General features: G+C 32.6%; 1 protein-coding gene across 2 annotated transcripts in view; it reads left to right on the forward strand.

Moving 5' to 3' along the window:
- Window positions 1-562: 562 nt before the first annotated feature.
- Window positions 563-23,924, forward strand: part of LOC114340744 (zinc finger protein castor homolog 1-like) — a 365,464-nt gene continuing 342,102 nt past the window's right edge. For both annotated transcript variants that reach the window (XM_028291549.2, XM_028291619.2), the window contains exon 1: window positions 563-829. The gene's annotated coding sequence lies outside the window, so the exon portion shown is untranslated. The remainder of the gene's footprint in view (window positions 830-23,924) is intronic.

Here is a 23,924-nt window from a genome sequence, read left to right on the forward strand (position 1 = left end):
GAGGGGGGGTACATAAAAACGTTACGGTGCGTTACATGGGGGAGGGGTAGGGGGGGGTCAAAAATCTTCAAAAATTGCGTTACGTAATACTTGAACGCTCCCTCACCACGCCAAAATTAGGTAAAGAAACATATTCTTCGATTTAATTTTTCCTCGTTATAACCAAATATGTCTCGTTATAGAGGTGTTACAGTCCAATTGGAATTCCATGGGACATTCAGTGTACCTCGTTATAAGCGAAACCTCTCAATACCCGTGTTCGTTATAGAGAGAGTCTACTGAGAAACACTTCGCACTTATGCCCACAATAATTGCAATTTCCATAGTAACACCTACTTGTATTATTTCTCCTAAAAATCATATTTGACGCCACTATCAGGAATTCGCAATATTTTTTACGCGCCCATAGCACGCTGTCACAGATTGTACCCTATTCACACAAATCGACCAATCTCAATTCTCCAATTTACTGAAATTTTCAATTCGAGTGGTGGGGGTAAAGAGCGCGACTGAGAGGGAGTCGCCAGACCGTCAGAAATTTTCGTTCGGCAGTCGATCTCACGACTTGGTGGCGGCTCGACCTAGAGACGTTGCTACCCCTATTATACTTTACAACCCCTGTTTATTTTGGTTTTGGTTTGCGACTATTATTACTTTGGTGCGCGGATTTTGTTCTGTGGACTGCTACGTAGTGACTTTTGCTTATTAGTTTTTGTGGTTTAAGTGTACTTTTGCTGTATATTGGATTTTGTTTTCAAGTTTGAACTGTTTTTTATTGACGATTGGTGCTTTGAAATGACCTAACGACTTGTATGGGATTCTGAATAAGGTAAAGTACAACATTACATACATTAATGTATTTACAAGTAAACTCAGTTCATACTTGAAGAATTTTTAAATTTAGCGGCAAAAATATGTTTGAATGTTGTGTTTCAAAAGTTTTGTCAGCTTGTCCCATGTATTATTTAAACATTTACTAGCAAAAAATTGGATCTTTTTAAAGAAGTATATTTGTAAAACTGCAAGACATTTCAAAAATGTTTTTGTTTTGGCAGTATCTTTTTTTTACAGAAATACAAATCATATGTTTAAATAACATTCTATGTTATCGTGCGTAAATTGGCAATTTATATTACATTGGTTGTCAACATTCTTTACTTTGCCTTGTGGTATTTTTACATTATTTTATTGCTAATAATGCTGAAGCTGAGTTAAAAGAAAACTGAGAATGACTTCCGATCTCAAAGCCGAAACGTCAAAGAAAGCTTAGTATAGCCAATTGTGTCACGTAAATCCTTCGAAAAACTTTTTTCTTCGTGCATCTTAATTTTTTTTAACTATCCTACACATATGGGATGAAATCCTACGTCTCATTATTCAATTTCAAATACAGAAGTAAGATTTTTAACAACAGAATGTATAAAGAAGAAGAAAATCAAGTATATTCTTCTTTTCTCGTAAAAAACGCGTTTTAACCAGTACTCTGATTCATTATTGTATTATTGTTTTTATTGTATTGTCGGTATCAAAACAAAAGCAAAAATGTGTGTTTTTTTTAAATAATTCTCCAATTTTTTAAATTTTGTTTAAGCATTGTACGTGATGTCAATCAGGTTGCCACAGTTAATGCTAATTTTTTCGTGCCTACTACTTTCTTCTTTCCCTTTATTTCTTGTCCTTGAGGTTATGCTGCAAGTGTAGGGTTGTTTATAATTTTTCTATTGTAATTGAGCACACAATACAGTGGAAACACCTTAGCCTACGATAGAAAGAAGTCAAAGTATTTCATTACTCAGAATTGGATACATTTTTTGCAAAGAATGTGCAGCATTTAACCCTTTCAACCAAAAAATTATCTTCTTTTTCAAACTCTCGGATTCCAACACTTCTTAGTTCGAAGAAAACTTGATCTTTTCTACTATTTTACCTTTACCCAGAAAATTGTTCATGATTCTCCTTCGCAGGCCCAAAATACTGAAGATCTGCTCCACGAGATTTTAAACACTAAATTTTCTAAGGCTTGGAGAACCAAGAGTGTCTCTATATAGTGAATGGCTGCTTTATTTCTGGTTCCGTAGAAATAAATGTACCCAAATTTTATCCATGGCCTAAGAAGTTTGCATTTTTTTGCTTCTAACCTTGCACACTTCTGATCAACGTCCAGACAGTTCCCATTAAGTTATTTTTTGTCTCTATGGCAACATAACATTTTCTTTATCCATGTAACCGGTCTAGCTTGGTATCCATAGATCCTCGTATATAATTATAAATTGCTAACTGGATATTTATTTTCACAACATTCCTATCGAGGCTTTCATAATTTTAATTCTTTGTTATTTATATGCCCACGATACAACGGATCAAAATATTGTTCTTCTAGTTAATGCTTAAATATCTTGCTGGGTATTCTGCAATTTCTTCTATTTATATTTCGTTATTGGCACAAAATGATAGGAAAGTAGACACCTCAGATTGGAGGATACCTATATCCAACAGTGGATGCAATAGGTTGAGGAATGATGGTGATGTTCATGCTTTTCATCACGAATTTAGTCAAATATTTTGGAATTAGATACCTACACAATAATCACTTGTCATTTACTGTTGTACCTCTATACAAGTAGAATTCCATAAAATTTGCTTGTTCATCAATTCATTTAATTATTGTTCAATTGCGATTTTTATCAATGGCCTCTGCATCTTCAATATAACAGCCAAGAAATACAATACGATAATATCAGCAGAAAAAACCAAATGTATGACAACATCTAAATACCCACTACGATGTAAAATCGAAATTTATTGGAAAATAATAAAGCAGGAAGCAAGGTTTAGATATCTGGGAATAGATATAACCACACTACGGAGATGTTGAAGAAAAAGTACGGCAACAAAGCTTAAAAGCAAGTAAACCGGCGGGATATCTTAATGACACAATCTGGAAGAACAAACACCAACACCTTTAAGACAAGACACAAAAGCAAGAATCTATAAAGCAGCAATTAGACCTATATTGACATACACGGCGGAGACAAGACCTGACACATCTAAAACGAGACGACTACTAGAAACAACAGAGATGAAAATACTCCGACAAATATCAGGGAAAAGTCTGTTGGATAGGGAAAGAAGCGAAAACATAAGAAGATTATGCAATGTAGAAGACATAAATGGATGGGTGACAAAACGGAAACAGGAGTGGAACGAACACATTGGTAGAATGGCAGAGGATAGGATAGTACGAATAGCACGAGATAAGTCACCAAATGGACGAAGAAGTATTGGCAGAACAAGAAAAAGATAAAGATGGTGCGATAACTTAAATAATTTAGGAGGCTAATATTGAAGAAGAAACAGGCTTTAAAGCCTACATACAAGAAGTAAGAAGAAGAAGCCTCTGCACGACGGTCCTGCCAATACCAATAATAACATTTTATTTTTGTTGTACCGGTTCCAGAAGCAACGAAATCTCTTAATATCCATTGCACATGATCGAAAGTGAAATGCCCAACCTCTACATATTTTTAAAATACCTTTTGCAGTGCGTATATTCGACTCCATTCCGTATAATCTCTTTACATTTTATGCAAAAGAGGATTTGTCACTTATAGTAAGATGTTTGACGTTTCTAAAGGATTGGAAATGTATATCAGGAATATTTTTTTGCTGCATAGAATGGTGGTATCGTAAATAATCTGCAATATTAGTTGAATATACGTTTACCGGAAGAAGTGATCTTTTTGTTCTTTATTTTTGTTCTGTTTCTTATTCCAGTGGAATAAAAACAATAGATATCGAAATCCGAAAGAACAATGTTCATATTGGCAAGAAAGTGGAAATTGGACAAGGATGTGTGCCATCTCATTTTTTAACATATAGTAGGTACCTATACGAAATACATGGTCAGCACTGTTTGCTCTGGACCCTTTTTATTCGTTGGAGGACTGTAAAAAGGCAACAGGGTTTTCAGCACTTTTCGTGATGTTCTATCTTTTTTGCAAAATAGTTTCTGCTGTAGGAAATTCACAATAACTAAAGATGGTTTGATAGTTGCTTTATTTCAGCGCATTCCACAGCACTAGCGAACGTAGATTCCACAAAAAATATATATTTTTTCTGGTTGAAATTATTTGATTGCTATGATGTTTTTAACTGACTGTTGTTATGGGTTACCGATTCCAAAAACTACTCGTCCCCCGTGAAATAATGTACTTGTTTTATTTTAATTTATATTGACAATTTAAAATGTTTCATACAAATTAGGATCGAACAGACACATCACAACAGAACAGAGAATAATGTGCTAAAACTAACAGAATCATACTGAGTAACATCCAGTTGGCCGATGATACGGTAATACTAACAGAGAATCCATAACAACGTCAGAATTTGGTGAAAACATTGATAGAAGCCACCAAAAATCAGAGTCTCACAATCAATAGGTTTATAAAAAAATTCCTGTAATTATTAAAAGCAATAATAATATGCTAACAGCAAATATTCAAATAAACGGAACAGCTCCCTGAATAGATTCCAAAGAAATTAATTAGATGAAGACCAGAAATTGCACGAACTCGATTCTGCAATTATTGACAATAGAAGGGGAGAAAGATGAGGGAACAGGTACAGGTAGACAAAAGAAATCGTAGTTCAGACAAATTAAAGAATAGGCCACAAAGGACATGTTACTAGTAGAAGGTGGAGGATTACACTGGAAATATGTATTACAAAGTTAAGTTAAGTCCAATATAAATCCAAAACAGCCGAGATCAAAAAACGAGTTAGACTGGCATGGGCGGCATTTGGCAAACTAAGCTACATCCTTAAATACAAAATATATTCACAACATCTTAAGACCTGGGTATACAATCAATGCGTACTCCCTGTTCTCACTCATGGCTACCAAACGTGGACGTTTACAAAAGCAAACCTGGACAAAATCATAAAAACGCAAAGAGCAATGAAAAGGCAAATGTTGCACATAAGACTAATGGATAATAAAAAGAGTGGATACCAAAGTTAGGGATGTTAGAAAAGAAGTTGCAAAATTGCCGGATACAAAATAAGACAAAAAGAAGTCTGATGGAACAAAATGCTTATAAATTAGAGACAGTTCTATAAACGAAGCAGAGAAAGGCCATAAATGAGATGGGCAGATGATATTAAGAAGCACGTGGGCTCTAGATGGATAACTGTAGCGATAGGCAGAGAAGAATGGAAAAGGATTGGGGAGGCCTATGTCCAAAGAAGACCAATATAAGTTATTGTACACTGAAATAAGAAGGAAAATAAGGAGTGCTAAAGCGCAATGGTTCTCCCAAGAATGTAGCGAAATCGAGGAGTATGAAAAAAATATGATTCTTTCAACATGCATAAGAAGGTAAAAGAATTAGCAAAGTGTGAAAACATAAGTAGTCGTGCGATAGCTGATTCAAATGGAAATCTATTGTTTGACACCAAACAAAAACTGCACCGATGGAGGAAATACATTGAAGATCTTTTTCAGGATGATCGACCAATACAACATAACATAACGGACGCGAATAGTGGACCACCTATAACTAAAAGCGAAGTGGAAGATGCTATACGCTTGTCAAAATCAAAGAAGGCCATGGGACCTGATGAAATACCCAAAGAGGTTCTAAAACTACTAGGAGATTGCGGAAGTAAAGTATTGGTTGACTTGTTTATACCAGAAAGGACAGAAATCTACTTTTATACAAATTCCTAAGAAAGCGAAGGCAAAAGAATGTCATGATCATCGAACCATTAGCCTAATGAGCCACGTACTTAAGGTATTTCTGCGTGTGATCCATGCGAGAATATATAAAAGAATCGAAGAACATTTGGACGAAACTCAATTTAGCTTTAGAAATGGACTAGGTACACGAGAGGCCCTGTTTGGGTTGCAGGTATTAGTACAAAGGAGTAGAGATGTAAATGCTGATGTGTACCTATGTTTTCTTGATTTCGAAAAAGCATTTGACAAAGTATCACATACTAAGATGTTAGATGTTCTAAGGTCAACTGATATTGACGATAAAGATCTAAAAATCATTGCTAACTTGTACTGGAATCAAAAAGCCACAGTTAGACTAGACGGTGATCACACAGAAGAGATTCAAATTCAACGTGGAGTAAGACAGGGATGTATTCTTTCACCATTATTTTTTAACATTTATTCAGAAAAGATGTTTGAAGAGGCACTCAGTACTATACAAGGTGGAGTTGTGATAAACGGGAAACTGATAAATAATCTCCGATATGCAGACGACACTGTACTGATTGCCAGTAGTGATACCGAATTACAATATCTATTGGATTCTGTGGTAGCACAATGCAGTAATTATGGTCTCCACCTTAACATCAAAAAAACAAAATATATGGTCGTCAGTAAGGATAATGTCATCGATGCTGGAATTCACGTTAATGATGTACAACTTAAGAGAGTTGAAGCTATAACATACTTGGGAAGCAGAATCACTGATAATTGGGATCCATCCACCGAAATACGTTGCAGAATTGCTCAAGCCAAATCAGCATTTTTCCGTTACAAGAAAATTCTATGCGGTCATGACATAAATTTGAGTCTTAGGATAAGAATTTTAAAGTGTTACGTGTTTTCCGTTCTTCTCTACGGAGTTGAGTCATGGACCTTAACAGGAAGAATGCTTAAGATGGTTGAATCCTTTGAATTATGGTGCTATCGAAGAATGCTGAGAGTAAGCTGGATGGACAGGGTGCGTAATGATATTATTCTGAGCAGGATGAAGAAAGGCAGAGAACTGGTAAAAATGATAAAGTCTAGAAAACTCGAGTATTTTGCGCATGTTTGTAGACATCCGGAAAAATATAGCATTCTACATCTAATTATGCAGGGTAAAATATTAGGCAGAAGAAGTCGAGGAACAAGAAGAACATCTTGGTTAAGAAATTTGAGGCAATGGTTTGGTCACACTTCGGAATCGCTCTTCAGATCTGCTGCGAATAAAGTTATGATAGCCAACATGATCGCTAACGTTCGATAAACGGACATAGCACCCGAAGAAGAATGTCCAAAGATGGACCGAAGAAGACTAATTAGAAAATTAGTCCAATATAAGTTTAGTTCCTTAGACTTTTCCATAATATCACGAGTTTGTTTGTCGATTTGTATCTGTCTGTATTTTTATTCTGTTCTAAGAAAAGAAATCTAATCATTTTTTTATTCTCTGTAGCAATTTGTAAACATTTTATTCTAAATTATAGAAACAAGTTCTACACTGGCGAGCAAAAAATTTAGGTCACTAGATGAATTATACACGCTTGATGCCTCGAATTTCCTAAATCTGTTGTCCGATTTGAGTGGTTTTTTTTAGTATGTTATAGCTTTATTATTTAAAAATCTCAATGTGTTAATATTGTTGCTAGACAGGTAAATGTCATTTTATACCGGGTGTAACAATCATACTGTGTTTTTTCCTTAAAGTTCGGAACACTCTGTGGAATATTATAGCATAGATAAAATATTGAAATTAAAACTCAATTGTAGCCTAAGCCCAGCCGCACATCAAAGAAACATGAAACGTAAATTACGTTTCATGGAAATAAACCACTGCTAAACAAATATACGTCCGGCCATTTATGAGACTCTCCGAAAATAAAAATGTGTCATGAGCATGAATCACACTCGTTTCATTAGTAGGCGGACTTTGAGATTTTTTTAGCAGTGTTTTCTTTTCATAAAACATGTTTTTCGTTTCATGTTTCGTGTTTTTCGTTTCATGTTTCTTTGGTGTGCGGCTTGGCTTAGGCTTTCCTAACGTTTTCTTTTTTAATTCATTTGCTTATGTTGGATAATAAATAACCATGTTCTTCTTCAATGCAAGGTGTTTCTAAATAAGTGCGACAAACTTCAAGGGGTAATTCTGCATGAAAAGATAATTACTGTTTGCTTTATAAACATATGTCCACAAATGCTTCGTTTCCGAGATACGGGATGTTGAATTTTTTCTTACAAACTGACAGTTTATTTGTTGCTCTAAAACCGGTTCAGATATGCAAATGAAATTTGGTAAGTTTTAAGAGGTAGTTATTGCAGATTTTTTGACAAACAAATAATAATTTTATATTCGCCATTGGCGTGCATACGGGTATAAATATTTTAGATGCATCCCGTATGCACGCCAATGGTGAATATAAAATTCTTAATTGTATGTCAAAGAATGCGAAATAACTACCTCTTAAAACCTACCAAATTTCAGTTGCATATCTCAACCGGTTTTAGAGCAACAAATAAACCGTCAATTTGTAAGAAAAAATTCAACATCCCGTATCTCGGAAATTAAGCATTTGTGGACATATGTTGACAAACCAAACGGTCATTATTTTGTCATGCAGAATTACCCCTTAAAGTTTGTCGCACTTATTTAGAAACACCCTGTATTGAAAAGGAACATAGCTAGTTGTTAAAGTACCTAACTTCTTTATTATCCAACATAAGCAAATGAATCAAAAAATAAAATGTTAAGAAAATCTAAGGCTACAAATTGAGTTTTAATTTCAATATTTAATCTATGCTATAATATTCCACAGAGTGTTCCGAACTTTAAGGAAAAAACACAGTACGATTGTTACATCCGGTATAAAATGACATTTACCTGTCTAGCAACAATATTAACACATTGATTTTTACATAATAAAGCTATAACATACTAAAAAAACCACTCAAATCGAACAAAAGATTTAGGAAATTCGAGGCATCAAACGTGTATAATTCATCTAGTGACCTAAATTTTTTGCCCGCCAGTGTATAATGGTTAGCATTTAAGTTAAAAATTAAAATGGTAATATTCAACAAACAATAAGATAATGTGTGGGTGTTTTGTTTGCGTGATTATCTTCTTTGATAATTAAGTAAGATTTACGGTGGAATTTTTCTTTTAAATTATTTCTGGTCATTCTTGCATTTGTTCAACCCTTTGTACCTTTTCTTCCTACCATTTCGGCCTACTAAGGACTACGAAGAGTTTTCATATTTCTCATCACCTGAGTTTTCCTCCTCTACAAGTAAGATTTCATTTTAATGGAAACTGGAATGTTCTTTCTTTTCTTGTGACCATTTGTCCAGTGGCATTCATATAATTTGAATGACAAGTAAAATAGTCTTAAGTAAAAAAATATCGATTTTAAAAAGTTTTTTAGTAGGTTAAAAAATCGATAAAAAGTAATAGAAATCGACTGATTTTCATCTATATTTTAATACTTGAAACAATGTGTCAAATAGCGTTGAAATTCAATCATCTTCTCTAGATTTTTTTAACGATTTAAAAAACTTAATGAAAATCGATGTTTTTTTACTTAAGACCTTTTTACTTATCAGTACAGAATTTAACTTTCATTTATGTCAGTTATATCTTCATTATTTGCATAATGAAGATTTCGACAGCTTTTACGGGTTTTCTTCGAAAAATCAATCAAAAGATGCCATTCGAAAATTTCTTCATATTTATCCTTAGAGGGGACAACCCTAGCAACGATTCTGTACTTTTCCGTTGAAAAAAGGCATGATCTTTCAAAATACATTCCCCTTTTTCTAGAAATTGTTAAACCCTCGCTTTGTTCCAAGTTGTACATGTACCACCGTTTAGACATTTCGCACTTACCCCACTGAGGGCATTGGTGTGAACGTTGAAAGGTGTTGCCAATTACAAATCTGCGACATAATAGTGAAAAGAGACAGGACAATGACGAAAGAAAATAGAGGATATTATCTAGTTTTTTAATATAAAAACGGTTGCAATGTCTACGTGACTATTTCTAGAAATATAAATAATTAATGGTTATATCGTTCTTTAATATTATGGCTTTTCCTTCTATTTTGTTAACAATAATTTTTTTTCTGTACTGTGTTCCGAGTTGTAAATTGGCGGTTATTATGCTAAATTTTTCTCTCTTTCACTGTTCTTCCTGTAGAATTATCGAGAAACAAAATCAAGTTATTGTTCTTACCCTGTTCTGTCTCTGCTAATGTTCTTCACACTTCCCCAGGAATATCATCTGGTCTAACTGATTTTCTTTCATTTATTGATGGAGTGCTTGAACGATTTCCCCTTTTGTTGCTGTTGTTTGGCTATTTATGCCTTTGTTTCTCCTTCCCTGGTATCAAGTTGATCGTGTACATATACATATATATTTGTATACTTACTAGTCCAGGGCGCATCTGTTTTGAGATGGACGTTGAGAGGTGACTCAAATTTTTTTTGCAGAAATTGCTTGAAAATAACTCAAATAATAATATTATCCTCCCACTCAGAATGGTCCGGAACATTGTTTAAATAATCAAAATGTCAAAATATGAAGGAAAAATTCGATTTTTTTCTTCGTTTTTTGATTATAACTTTAAAAGTATTCACATCCAAGAAAAGTTTCACTGACATAAAAGTTGCGGAATTAAATGTCCTACAATATGGAATTGGTTAAAAATTTTAAAAATTGTCACCTTTGTTTCAAAATAACAATAATTGCGAGAAAACCATAAAAAACAAGTATTCGCATTTTACGTTTTTCAACCATTTATGCTACACTTAGGACCTTCATATTTTACCCACTTTAAACTTTATGATATAATAAAATAATACTGTAAATTTCATTAAGATCAGCTTAATAGATTTTGCAAAATAAATTTTGCAATGCAGCTTTCGCAAAAAAATTCATTTTTTCAAAATGTTGCAGGACTGAAAATAAAGTAGACAGCAAGTTCAATTTTTTTTTACATGTAGAAGAATACTGTACCTTTCGTTTGCAATTAGCAAAATTAAAATCGCTAACTATCACATTGTCAGGAATTTTTTAAAATAAACAATAATTTTTGGTGTTACGCGCAGGACAGCGGTGTTCGATTCACACAAGTTGATTTCCACCAAGATTTATTCATATCTTTATCTAATATATTATTTTCTTACTCTATATTTCGTTGTATTTTAATATTTTAATTCCACAAAAATCAAACTATTTTGATTATTGTTTGTGAAATATTGTTTAAACAATTGCATATTATGTTTAAAAATAATAAACTTTTTTATTCTCTAAGTTAAAATATATGTACAAAGAAAGATTTTGCTAAAAAGCGTGTTATTTCAAAGGACAGAGTATGTGTTTTTATTTTGCAATAAACAAATTTATTTATTTATATCGAAATGTACTAAAAATTAAAATTTATCAATCATTATCAAAGGTCATTGGAATGCCCAATCAGAGCAAACGTATCCGCTGTCCTGCGCGTAGCACCAAAAATTAATGTTTATTTAAAAAAATTCCTGACGCAGTGATAGTTAACCGATTTTAATTTTGCAAATTGCAAATGAAAGGTACAGTATTCTTCTATATGTAAAAAAAAATCAACTTGTTGTATGCTTTATTTTCAGTCCTGCAACATTTTGAAAAAATGCATTTTTTTTTGCGAAAGCTGGATTGCACAATTTATTTTGCAAAGACTATTGAACCGATCTTAATGAAATTTACAATATATTTTATTGTATTATAAACTTTTTCTGGGTGAAATATGAAGGTCCCAGGTCTAGCATAAATGGTTGAAAAAGGTAAAATGGGAATACTTGTTTTTTATGTTTTTTTTTGCAATTGTTGCTATTTTGCAACAAGGGTGACAACATTTAAAACTTTTAACCAATCCTATCTTATAGGAAATTTAATTACGCAACTTTCATGTCAGTACAACTTTTCTCAGAAATTAATCCTTTTAAAGTTATAATCGAAAAACCAAGAAAAAATCGACTTTTTCCTTCATTTTTTGACATTTTGATTATTTAAACAATGTTCCGGACATTTGTGAGTGGGAGGATAACAATTATTATTATATGATTTATTTCCAAGCAATTTCTGCAAAAAATATGAGTCACCTCTCAACATCCAAATGTACTTACTAATATTTTTACAGATGCGCCTGGTCTACACGCTTCTGCTTTATGTTTTACTAACGCTACTTTAACTTCCTTTTTGGCTACATTATAGTTTTGAAGATCTGTGTCCGATCTATTTTCTTGGCACTGTTTATATAATTTTCTCTTCTTTTTTTATTTTTATTGAACTTTGTTTGACTACCACCAAGTCTCTTTATTCTCAAAATTCTTTCCTGACGTTTTTCCAAGTATTAATAAAAGTATCTTTAATGACTGTCCATTTTCCTCTGAATTGTATTAGGACTTCTTTACATATTCCAACACATTTTTCGATTCTTCTTGCCATGAATTGACGTTCTTTTTTTATCTTTTAATATCCAACATTTGATTTTTTGTGGTCCTCTCCAATATTATCTAATGAAAAATACTAACATGTGTATCAAAAACATAAATGTTTTCTTTTTTTGAAGCTCTATACTGAATGCAATTATCCACTTAGTTGTTTTTCTATCGAATTCAACATCCAACCTACTTTTTACGCGAAATTGGAAAATAACCTAACCTTTTAATAGAAATTCCGTGAAGGTTATGAGAACCGTGTTAATAAAAAAATTCTCGTGATATATTTAATGGTAGTTTAGAAAGAGATACACCAATCAAGACTCATTTTCTCAAAATTGCTATTAATTGCTACCTATTAGCTTAAGATGTCGAAATCTGGACTTACGTTTAAATTTCAGCGGCCAGCTCGCTATGGTAAAGTAAAGTACCGATATATACGTTTCGTTTTAGGTTTTAGAAACTTCGCTTTGAATTGAAAAAAAGATTAAAATATAAACGAAACGAGGATCTACCAAATACGTTGGACGCTAATGCGATCGAAAGAGAAAGAATTTCATTTCCGCTCTATTTTGGACTAGTTGAAATGTTTCGTGTAATTATTTTAATAATTTTACAGTTATACCGTAAACATTTACTTATATGTAAACTAAGCTTACTAAAAAAAATGGTTCCGAACAAAACTAAAGACATCAGATACACTGGAAACTGGAACCATCTATTTTGGATGCTTTAATCCGGAAAGAGTATACAGGATAAGAAAAAAAAAAAACACAGAACACCGTCAGATAGTTCAATTGCAAATCAAACTACAATATTGTTCATAGTGCGAGGTATGATAAAAAAAAGATGAAAGTTTTCTTTCCTTCAACGTTTTTCGTTTAAAAATACTTTTAAATTTACAATTAATGGCAAAAAGATATTGTTGATGTTGAAATATTCAGCCTAGGTAGGGTTATTTTTTGTGTATTACATGTAAAAGCATCATACCGATGAAAAACCAAATTGACTATGTACATATTAGATAAAACAGGCTTTATAGACTGCTTTAAAACGTTCACCGCTTACTATAAAGCAAAGATTTGATATAATAATAATTGTAGCCAATATATTTATTTACTAATCTCACATACTAAATACTTGGTAGAAGTATTTAGGATCAACAATGAATGGACAAGGAAATATAGAACCAGAAATAAACAGCAGGGTAATGAGTGCAACAAAATTGTACTATGCGCTAAATAAAAGTTTTATTGGGAAGAAAGAAGTAAGCCTGAAAACAAAAATGAAAGTGTTCCAAACTGTATACGAGCCGGTGCTACTCTACGGTAGTGAAACGTGGACAATGAATGACAACATCCGTAGTAAAATTCAAGCATGCGAAATGCGATATTTACGTGCGGTATCCGGGGTGACCAGACGTGATCGTATAAGAAATGAAGACATACGTGAAAGGTGCGGTATTGGAAGGACCTTATACAGACTTGAAACGAAACAGTTATCGTGGTTCGGACATATGACGAGAATGGGTGAAGGTAGAACTGTAAAGAGGGTATGGAAAGCGGCATCCGACAACAAACGAAGAAGAGGCAGGCCAGCAAGAACGTGGAACGCAGATATTGGAAAGGCTTGCGTAAAAAGGAATATTGGGTGGAGAGAAGCAGAAAGACTAGCTACTGACCGAAAGGCATGGAGACGTCTGATTTCTCCACTTACCTCGACACCGTAAGGTACAAGAGGACGGCTTAAGTAAGTAAGTACTGATCTCACAAAGATTCGTGAAAAAATCACAGGATAGATCTAGGTACTTTAGGTTTCTTCCACCTATCCTTTCAATTGGCCTAAGAGGTCTATTGTCACTCATCCCTAGGTTAAAGTTATTCTTTCAGCCCGGGCTTTTTTAACAAAGTCAATTATAGCCTTTATTGTAGTCGTAGGGTTCGAGTTGATAATGCTCAATATGTATTGAGCCTTATCCTATCCAACGCTGGGCAGTTGCACAGAAAGTGTTTCTTCATCTAATCTACAGCCTTACAAAATCTGCAAATTGCACTTTCTCTGAATCCGATTTTATTTATGTGCCCTTGAGGCAACAGATAATATCCTCAAAGGGCACATAAACAAAACGAAATAAGATCATCTCCAACGATACCTAAAGCTGCAAGACAATTTTTTTTTCAATTTTCAGATGGGTAGTTGTTTGTTGTTTGGAGCAGGCGTGATACAGAAAAAGTCAACAGCTAGCCTATAGCATCTCAAAATTATACGAAAAAGAAAATGGCACAGTAAGCCATATTTTTGGACTCAATTAAAGATCCCACCACAAAATATCGAGTTACTCGAAAAATTTAGATTGACTAAACAAACAAATTGGTCCTGCACTTCAACAAAATGACAGTTATTACAAAATTTTTAGTTTCAGCAAGATATAGCGCTTCCACACTATTATCGACAGATTAGGAATTGGACGTAGAGAATGCATAGAATGGCCTGCTCGTTCTCCGGACCTTAATCCGTTAGATTTTTTCTTGGGGTTATCTAAAATCGCGTGTTTATCAGGCGATCAATATGTTTGCAAGATTTGAAACCAAAGATTTATTGATGAATGTGAACTAATACGTGGAAAAATCTTGGAAAGAGTAACTCACGCCTACGAATTTATTAATAGGCTTGCCACATTATCCGGGGTTGAAGGCGAGCATTTTAAACATTTGAAGTGATTCTTTAATATTATTATTTTCATTCGCTTTAGTAAATAACTTTTACTTCTTAGTAATAGTTATAATTTATTAAAAAAACCTTTCTTATTGTCACATTCTATAAGAGTTTCCAAACCGTTATTCACTTCATATCTAAAATAAACATCATATTCTTAAAAAATTCAATTCCAACAATAATTTCCATTTTAGAATCTATTATCATCTTCGAGATGAAAAAATCTTTCACCTACTTTAAATTGTAAATCTCGTCCGAGAGGTAAATTTACGAAGGTATCCCAGATTGTTGACATAACAGTAACTTGATAATTCTAAAAATGCTACGATAATGAAACCGATAATTTGTCGCAGACAATACAAGCTATTCATATCATTTGTTGACTTGCAAATTGTTATAGGATGAAGCAATTGAAATGGATCTCTCTAAATATTTTAATTGCTGAAGTAAATAAAATATATCCGAAATGTTGTTTTGATAAAGTTTTATTAAAAGATTGCTGAATCCTGAATCACACATTTAATTGTGGACTTGAGTGAGTGTGTTCTGGCTACACTTCTCCCAGAAATTAACCTACCACCTTAAGAATTGGTCATTTTTAATGTCTCGAATTTCCTAAACATGATGTCCGATTTGAGTGATTTTTTAACATGTTATATCCTTATTATTTAACAATATCACTGTAATAATATTGTTGCTAGACAGGTAAATTGTCATTACATACCGGATATACCAATCAAACTGTGATTTTTTTTCAAAGTTCGCATCAAATTCTAGAATGCTAGAATATTCCTGTGGAATATTTTAGCATTTATGAAATTAATATTTAAATTAAAACTTAACTATAGCCTCATGTTTTCATAACAGTCTGATTTTTGATTCATTCACTTATACTTATTGGATAATAACAAAGTTAGGTACTTTAACAATTAGCCTTGTTTTTCATCAAAAGAGGGTGTTTTAAATATGTATTGCAAACTTTAAGAGGTAATTCTGCATGGAAAAATAATAACAGTTTGCTTTATAAACGTATGTCCGCAAATGCTTCGTTTCCGTGATAAAGGGGCGTTGAAATTTTTCTTACAAACTGACGATTTATTTTTTGCTCTAATGTTGAGATATGCAAATGAAATTTGGTGGGTTTTAAGAGGCAGATATTGCGCATTTTTTGACATAAAATTAAGAATTTTATGTTTACCATTGGCGCACATATGGGTCATATTACCGATATGCGCCAATAATGAATATTAAATTCCTAATTGTGTATCCAAAAATGCGCAATAATTACCTCTTAAAACCCACCAAATTTTATTTGCATATCTTAACCGGTTTTAGAGCAATAAATAAATCGTCAGTTTGTAAGAAAAATTTCAACACTCCTTATCTTGGAAACGAAGCATTTACGGACATACGTTTAACAAGCAAACTGTCATTATTTTTTCATGTATAATGGCCCTATTAAGTTTGCCATACTTATTTTAAAACCCCCTGTATTGACGAAAAACAAGGCTAGTTGTTAAAGTACTTAACTTGTTTATTATCCAACATAAGCGAATGAATCAAAAAACAGAATGTTACGAAAACAGGTAGACCAGGGCGCATCTGTAAAAATATTAGTACATTTGGACGTTGAGAGGTGACTCAAATTTTTTTGCAGAAATTGGTTGAAAATAAATCAAATAATAATATTTGAGTTATCCTCCCTCTCAAAAAGGTCCGGAACATTGTTTAAATAATCAAAATGTCAAAAAATTAAGGAAAAATTCGATTTTTTATGGTTTTTTGATTATAACTTTAAAAGTATTCATTTTCGAGAAAAGTTGTACTAACATAAAAGTTGCGTAATTAAATTTCTTACAATATAGAATTGGTTAAAAATTTAAAAAATGGTCACCCTTGTTGCAAAATAGCAATAATTGCGAAAAACCATACAAAAACAAGTATTCGCACTTTACGTTTTTCAACCATTTATGCTACACTTAGGACCTTCATATTTTACCCAGAAAAACTTTATGATACAGTAAAACAATACTGTAAATTTCATTAAGATCGGTTTAATAAATTTTGCAAAATAAATTTTGCAATCCAGCTTTCATAAAAAAAATTCATTTTATAAAAATGTTACAGGACTGAAAATAAAGCACGTAGCAAGTTGGAATTTTTTTTTCGTATAGAAGTGTACTGTACCTTTCATTTGCAATTTTGCAAAATTAAGATCGATTAACACCACGGCGTCAGGATTTTTTTTAAATAAACATTAATTATTGGTGCTACGCGCAGGACAGCGGATAGTTTGCTCTGATTGGGCATTCCAATGACCTTTGATAATGATTGATACATTTTAATTCTTATTACATTTCTATATAAATAAATAAATTTGTTTATTGCAAAATAAAAACACATACGCTATCCTTTGAAATAACACTTTTATTAGCAAAAACTTTCTTTGTTCATATATTTTAACTTAAAAAATAAAAGTTTATTATTTTTAAATATATGCAATTGTTTAAACAATATTTCACAAACAATAATGAAATTAGTTTGATTTTTGTGGAATTAAAATATTAAAATACAACAAAATATAGAATAAGAAAATAATATATTAGATAAAGATTGGAAGAAATTTTGGTGGAAATCAACTTGTGTGAATCAAACACCGCTGTCCTGCGCGTAGCACCAAAAATTATTGTTTATTTAAAAAATTTCCTGACGCCGTGGTAATTATTCGATTTTAATTTTGCAAATTGCAAATGAAAGGTACACTACACTTCTATAAGCAAAAGAAAAATTCAACTTGCTATCTGCTTTATTTTCAGTCCTGTAACATTTTGAAAAAATGAATTTTTTTTGCGAAAGCTGGATTGCAAAATTTATTTTGCAAAATCTATTGAACCGATCTTTATGAAGTTTGCAGTATTGTTTTTATGTATCATAAAGTTTTTCTGGGTAAAATACGAAGGTCCTAAGTGTAGCATAAATGGTTGAAAAACGTAAAATGCGAATACTTGTTTTTGTATGGTTTTTTTGCAATTATTGCTATTTTGCAACTAGGGTAACTATTTTTTAAATTTTTAACCAATTTTATATTGTAGAAAATTTAATTACGCAACTTTTATGTTAGTACAACTTTTCTCGGAAATTAATACTTTTAAAGTTATAATCAAAAAACGAAGAAAAAAATCGAATATTTCCTTAATTTTTTGACATTTTGATTATTTAAACAATGTTCCGGACCTTTTTGAGAGGGAGGATAACTCAAATATTATTATTTAATTTATTTTCAAGCAATTTCTGCAAAAAAAAATTGAGTCACCTCTCAACGTCCATCTCAAAACAGATGCGCCCTGGACTAAGGAGGCTATAGTTGGGTTTCAATTTCAGTATGTTATAAATGCTAGAATATTCCACAGGGTCACGCAAACTTTGAGAAAAAATCACAGTTTGATTGATACACCCGGTAAACAATGACAATTTACCTGTCTAGCAACAATATTATTACAGCGATATTGTTAAAGAATAAGGCTATAAGATATTAAAAAAAAAGAATGTGTTTGTACTTTGTACGCACGTAAGAAGTTATACTTCTATTATATGATTATATGATTATATGATTATAAACGAAATTAATATACTTTTTATTTATATTTTATTTAAATATTAAACTAATTTATACTTACTACTTCTCAAACATTTTTATTAAAACAGTGCCAAAAATTAAAATAATAAAAGAATAAAACACACACAAACACATTAAAAATGCCACAAATGATTTCTGAACATTAATTGTTGGAAATTTTTTTAACTAAATACGTATTTTCTGAAAATAAAATTATATAATAAATATTATACTTACAATCATAAAATGTATAAAAAAAAATAAAAAAATAAAAGTTTCTATTGGGATTCGAACCAACTTACCAGCGCGGCTGGTATTGGCGTTGTATTGGGGTTCACTCGCATTAAGGGCACCCAAAGTCCAAAAATTGAATTTTTTAAGTTTTTTGGGTTACGATTGAAAATTATTCTCTGAAATCTTCTCTTTCCAACGGTATATAACACATTATAGTATAAAATTTCCATGGTTACAAAACTATTTGTTTTCTGAACGTCTGCACTCAACTTACCGTGTACCGGTAGCTTTATAGCCTATTAGAGTGTTTACGTCTTTGCGATTTCCCGAATACTAGGTTTTTAACTTTTGATGTCAGATATCTCTGGTTCCTTAGATGATCGAAGGTCCAAATTTTTACAGTAGTTGTAGATAGATAATATCTAGTCCCGCGTAAAGTTTTATTGAAAAATTTACAAAAACAAGTAAAATAAAAAATAAAATCTTAACTTTTTTGTTTTTTTTGTAAGAGTATTTTAAAAATTTTTAAAATAAATGTTTCTTTCACTCTAACTTTACAAAAATCTACGCAGGACTAAAGAATACATGTAGGTTCAAAATAAAACTAGGCCTAATAAATTAGGTCACTAAGTGCTTTGGTTACAGAGCTATGTGACATAATGTTAACATTGTCGTTAAATGGGACTTTAAGTGCCCTTAAACGCTTCGCCACGGAGACAGTGTGTCATTATGTGCGAAGATCGACTAACTAAACGGATTAAACTTTTGACATTTTTGAATTATGTAAATCAAATTATTTTGATTTTGAATTGAAATGATTTAGAGTTGAAAAAATACAACAAAACATAGAGTAAGAAAACAATATATTAGGTGAATATTGATAGAAATTTTGACGGTAATCAAATTATGTTAATAAAAGTATTATATACTATGTATATTGGTAGGTTCAAATAGGTAGGTACCTATGATACATGTACAATTATTACGTACCTGTTGCTTTAAAAACTATTTAAAAATCACTGCAATTATAAACTTTTTTGTTTCTGTCCTCACAACAATAAAACTAATATATTATACATTTGTTTACCTTCATATTGAACAATTATTTATTATTGACAGATCATTTCAACACCCAATCAGAGCCCGTATAACGACTAAAAAATTTCGCAATCACTTGCATCGTGCAAAGTGGCTATGTTCAAATATCATAACAAAATTTGATCAACTATTTTTAAAACACTTACCAGTGTAAGATTCTTTAGCTTTGAATAAGCGAGATCGTAGATCGTTCCGGTTGATTGTTGTTATCCACAGTTCTCTACGCCTTCGAGCCAATAGGTTTCTTATCAGTAATTTTGCGGCACTCATACTCATCACAGTTTGATGGGCTTTAACATTGGCATGCAACAATCATCTCTTCTATGTTAATAAGTCCAAAAATATAATATGAAAACTATTTAAAAAGTCAGTATAACCATTAACTAACTTTTTGTTTGTTGTTTCTCTTCCTACAAATTTTAAAACGCAACAACCATACATAACCAAACCACAGTCCCACAGCTGTGCAACAGCTGCCATATTGGATAATTTTTGTCATGTCATTTGAACATCCAATCAGAACAAAGTTGTAATGCGACTGCGCCGGGATCAAAGGTTTTAATCCTATTATAATTCACCCTCATATCGCGCGTAAAGAAGTATAACTTCAAAAATCACGTAAATTAGACAACAGGTTTAAGAAATTCGAGACATCAAAAATGATCCATTTTTAAGGTGGTGCGTTAATTTGTTGGAGAAGTTTAATAAACAGTATGTTTGGTAAAGAATGGGCCATAGCTTAACCTTAGATTCCTGAGGTTAAAATGGGTCGATTTAAGGAGGGGGTATGGTTTGAAATATTTAAATTTTTTTATTATTTCAAATAAAAGTGCATACTTTCAAGAATACTCTCTGAAAATTTCAAAATAATCGGAGTAAAATTACCAGAGATACAGGGTGTTGAATATCCCTACTTTCGACTCGCTTTGCCGCGGCTTCGCGCCAGCACGCCGGAGCGTAGCGAGAAACGTTAAACCACTGTTCGCCTACTCTTTTGTAGATTACTCCCCAATTTAAAAAACATATTCCAATGTTCATCACTTTACGATTTGGCAGACAAATAAGAAGATGAAGATGCAGTTGTCAAAACTTTAAAAGCATTTTTCTCAAAACTGCTTTTTCAAATGCGGTGGACATTGTAACAGAAAAACTACTCGGCCGATCTACCTGATATTTTGCACAGATTATCTTTAGACATTTTGTGAGGTAACAAAGTCGAGATATTTTTCGTTTTTTGCTTATTTTTTGTTCAACAATATTATATCTGTTGGTTTTCACAAAATTTTTATCAAAAATTTCGTATTTTTGACTTTTGAGTGATACCAAAAATTCAAAAATCATTAAAAATAAAAATACTCGACGTTGTTACCTCGTGAAACTCATAAGCTAATAAAATCTTTTTGAATTTTTTGTTTCGTATAATCCAGTGATGAGTTCCGATGTCCACCGCAAAATCCATTTTTTTTTAGCTGCCTGCCAAAATTTGTCGCCAATGACTTATTTTTCACTATTTTGGATTTAATTTTTTCTTAAATATTCTTTGAATTGTACTTAATATGTTTATTTAATTTAAAAAAAAATAATTCTACCATAGCTTCGAAAAAAATTCACGAAAATGTGCTTGATATCTTGATTTCAAACCATACCCCCTCCTTAAGCTAACTTACTTTAGTACGAAAGTTGATAATAGCCGAAATACAGAGTCTCAATGTCTCAAAGTTAAACTTTTATTTTATTTATTCTTGAATAATTCCTAACAGGCATGGGATAATAACACGAAATTTGGTAAGCGGGGGTTTTTTGGGACGAGAAATCTAAATTCGCCACCAAAAATGATTTATTGCTCAGAGGGCGCCACATACGCCTTTTAGCGCTCATTTAATAGGTTCAATTTTTTTTATTGCCCACTCTACATACTTTTTGGATCAAAACTTTTATTCTCTTAAGGTGGTATGACACAATGTTAAAATTCATATACTCTTTAGGTACAGTTAGCGTCACTATTTCAAAACCAATCTTCAACATATGAGTATGTACGTGAAGTGTAAACTTTCTATTTTAATAGTATCTAGGTAAAATTTTCAAAGAAAGCAGTAAATTTTTTATAACTGTACTTATAGGAAACAATGTCATAACTTACTTGGTAACCTGCTCTAAAAATTGGTTTTTATGTAATAATTGTTGAACTTAGGTACAAAATAACTACCATAAATGATTAACTATGCAAAAAGCTTTATTTTAAGCAAACGTTCATTATCCAGAGTGCCATAATTTTTAAATTAACTGTACCTAAAGGTAAACATTATAGTTAAAAGCTGCAATCTAGGGATTTTGTTGATAAAACCGTAACAAGTTGGCATTGTTCTAGTGATAAATTAGTTCGGCTATCACTTAATAGATGAGAAAATGAGTTCACGTGTCATTTAGTAGATGGCAGCAGTGATGTATTAAATGGCGACAGATGCGCGTTTGCCGGATTTTAAAAAAATCTGCAAAACATTGAAAACAAGTTTTGTAGCGATAAAAATACGAATCACGAGGTATTGTTTAGAAAAGTGGCCCCTCCCCCTCCCAGTTAACATTTTGTACCTTGTTTGAGTTTCAATCATGATTGTAACCAACTCTGTGGCTCAGTGGTAAGAGCGCCTACTTTTGGTCCTAAAGGTCGTGAGTTCGAATCTCACCTTAGTGGAGAATTTTTCATTTATTAAAAATTAATAAACGAAAATAGTTTCTATCCTTGTGGGATCGGTACTAACCGGAGGGACCGCCATAGACATATTAAGGGTAGACAAGGCATACTGCGCAAAAAAGCGTAGCGCGGAAGTAGTCGATCAGTGGTCTATCTATCTCTTTTAACCAAGCGATCCTGCGCATGTGACAGATAAAGATGGCTAGACCACTCAATCCTTAATATTGGCGTTACACCTCGATGCACAGAGCGGCCCATAACTTGCCTAATCTACTAGGTAATATATCTATAGGGACCGCAGACGTTCGGATACAATTAGCGTCTCTTTTCAAAGACAATGACGTCGCCTTTTCTAAGTAACAAGACATTTACTCAACACACACACTACACATTACATAAGGTACCCGATTGCATACATTCACTGTAGGTACGTACCATGCCATTGGCCATAAGTTGTCGAGGCACCAAGTAAAAAAAAACATGATTGTAAAACGTCACAGTGAACGCAGACGTTCGGATACAATTAGCGTCTCTTTTTAAAGAAAATGACGTCGACTTTTCAAAGTAACAAGACATTTACTTAACACACAACCTAAACACTACACTGGGTACCTGATTGCAAAATTAACTGTACTATGCTAATGGTCATTAATTGTCGAGGCATATAAGCTAATACAAAAAAAATTATAGTATGTACATATATAGTTAAGCTCTCCAGGCCTTGAAGGCCCATGGCTTGGTTTACTACTCCTTTCCAATCTCTCCAATTTGGTGCTTTATTTTTCCAATTTTGTGTTTTAAAGTTTTTCTGTCCCTTTCAACATCTTTCTTCCATCTGGTTTTCGGTCTACCTTTCTTCTTCTTTCCTCCTATTCCTCCCATCCTCCCGTTAGTATTTTTTCGGGAAGTCTCGTGTTTGCATTATTTAAATATGTCCCAACCATCTCAGTCTCACAAGACTAATAAAAAATTATAGACAAAACAATATTGTGTAATCATCAATTAATTAATGTCAGTACCTACATTTAAATATTTTCGTAAGTGAAAAAAATTATTGAAATTGAGTGGAGTAATACATTCGTACTTGCCCGCAGTGTCGATGAAATTCAGCAACTTATGGACAGGGTACAAAGAGCGAGTGAAGAAAGAGGACTTCTTCTTCTTCTTGTAGTGTATATCCGTTTCGGATGTTGGCGACCATCATGGCAATCTGTACTTTGCACACTGCTGCTCTAAAAAGATTTGTAGTTGTTGTGTTGAACCACGTACGTAGATTTTTCAGCCAGGAAATCCTTCGCCTTCCTGGTCCTCGCTTTACTTCTACTTTTCCCTG

This window comes from Diabrotica virgifera, chromosome 5 (assembly GCF_917563875.1).
Source record: "Diabrotica virgifera virgifera chromosome 5, PGI_DIABVI_V3a".
Lineage (NCBI taxonomy): Eukaryota > Metazoa > Arthropoda > Insecta > Coleoptera > Chrysomelidae > Diabrotica > Diabrotica virgifera.